Source organism: Lucilia cuprina, chromosome 6 (genome assembly GCF_022045245.1).
Source record: "Lucilia cuprina isolate Lc7/37 chromosome 6, ASM2204524v1, whole genome shotgun sequence".
Lineage (NCBI taxonomy): Eukaryota > Metazoa > Arthropoda > Insecta > Diptera > Calliphoridae > Lucilia > Lucilia cuprina.
In genome coordinates, this window is record NC_060954.1 from 25,803,848 (window position 1) to 25,806,148 (window position 2,301).

General features: G+C 26.5%; 1 long non-coding RNA gene across 1 annotated transcript; it reads right to left on the reverse strand.

Annotated features, from left to right (window-relative positions):
* Window positions 1–353: 353 nt before the first annotated feature.
* Window positions 354–1,414, reverse strand: LOC124420867. Its single transcript, XR_006941417.1, has 2 exons — window positions 991–1,414; window positions 354–933 (listed from the first exon to the last, which is right to left on the reverse strand). It is a non-coding gene; the product is annotated as an uncharacterized LOC124420867 (long non-coding RNA).
* Between the last annotated feature and the right edge of the window lie 887 nt (window positions 1,415–2,301).

The window sequence follows — 2,301 nt, forward strand, 5'->3', positions numbered from 1 at the left end:
TATCGTATATGGATGCATATATGGAACCATATATGGAGAATTGAATCATATATGGACGCATATATGGAAGCATATATGAAAACTTGTATCATATATGGACGCATATATGAACATTTCTGTCATATATGGTATCATATATGAACATATATGGATTCATCTAGAAATAATTTTGCCATATATGGGATCATATATGAAAATATATGAAATAAAAAATTAGTATTATATTCCATATATGGTTCATATGTACATACATACGTATGTATGTATGTATTTATATACGTATGTATCTTAAAAAAGTCATTATATTTTCGTATAAAAATTTAATTGATCTTTATTAAAGCGTTATTTAAAAAAAAAAACAGTATTAAAATGATTTACAAGTTTACAAATATATTTCCCTACCTGAATTACACAAAACATATTGTGTATGTCTTCAAATTTTATAACATAAAACGTATTTGTAGTTTTGAAAGGTATTATATGATTAACTTCTGTTTTTGTTTTTTTTATGAATAAACTTATTGCTAGTTATTAAGTCTATGTTTTGAACTAATAAATAAAATATGTTCGAGCTTTTTATAAAACAATTAACCATAAAATATTTATCAACATTTTCACACTTTAATTTAATTGTATAATTATTACATCTGGTTTCTTTATATAAAGTTGAAGTAAAAATTTTGGTCTTAAATTTAACCCTGTCATAAAAAAATGATTTGCTTATGTCTAAGTTAACAGATTTAAATGCATTCAGTTGAAATGAATTAGGAACAAATTTCTTATCCTTTCCAAGGCCTTGGACTAGATCTGTGCAAATTGGTGTCATGGATTCTATGCGTTTTTGCATTATACACGCCCCCTGTGTTATTTGTTAATTTCTGAAGATACAGTTTTATAATTTCGACACCAATGCTCTCGTGTTCTTCCTGGAACCTACATTAAAAAGTTTAGTTATTTAGTGTTTAAAACTTGTTGCTATTGTTAAATTACCATAGATGAAGGATATGTTTTCCAAATTTTGTATTTGTTTTTTGATGTATCTTCAATAGGTTTTCTTTTGGAACATGTTGGTTTTTCGATGTCCATATCAAATATGTATTTGTTTACAATTAAACAGCTGATGTTTATGAGTGTTACTAATGATTGTTATAAAAATTCCGCTTAACTAGCAACCACCAAATGTTTAATGATAATCTGAGAGCACTAAGGAATACTGATAATTATCAACAAAAATCACATTCTTTTTATCAGTAAAAATTCTCATTTGCAAGTTAATTAGTGGACGCGCGTTTTATTGCATATGTATATAAAAATTGCGAGAAACAGGTAAAGAAATCCTACATAAAAATTTGTGAATGAAAAATCCATTAATGTAGCGCAAGGTACCAAATTTTTTTATATTTTTAACCTTTTATTTTATTACACTTGGACGTGTTTTATTTTAAAAAGTAGGTAGAATTGCAAGAATTTTGCTCACACGTGCACTTTTGAACATTTAAAAAATAATTCTCCGAAACATGCTTTTTATAGTTATTATTTTCTTGCGTGTAAAAAATCGCGAAAACCACTACCTGTTATTGGAAATTTTACAAATTGTTTGTTATGTTGTTATCCTTTTTTATTTTCTTAATAATTGACAAAATTATGTACATTCATTGTCATTCATATTCAGTATACAATTGATCAGCCAACAAAATACATCCATTTACCCTCTTCTTTCAATCGCTTATATACGAAAATAAATTAGCAACATTGTTAATCTATCCACGCAATATTAAATATAATAAAATAACACAATGCCAAAAGTTTGTAAGTACATATACATATTTAAGTTAAGATGTAAAAAACTAATTGTTTCAAATTTGTTTACATTATGTATCGCAGTAAAAACTAAAGAAAGCAAACATTTGTTGCAAAAACAAACAAACTAGTGAAGAAGGAAAACGCAACATCATCTATTTACATATATGGAGAAAACAGTAAGAACTTACACTTTTTAATTTCATAAATATAAAAAAACTATAAATACATTTTAATTAATCTAGACCAATAGTGAACAAGAATTGCGCAATAAATTAAAAGAACTACAACAAAAATTGGAAAAAATAACAGCGCAGAAAGAAACCAAAACACGAATAAGTGAAGAAAACTGTGGGATCTAACGATGCTAAAAATGATTAGCAACCTGTTGTATCGAGGCTAAACAAAATAACAAATCCAAATGAAAGTGAAGTGATTATTTCTCCAATTGAAGCTAATCCTCCAATTGAAATGGGTTCCACCCAGCTGTATGGAAAAAAT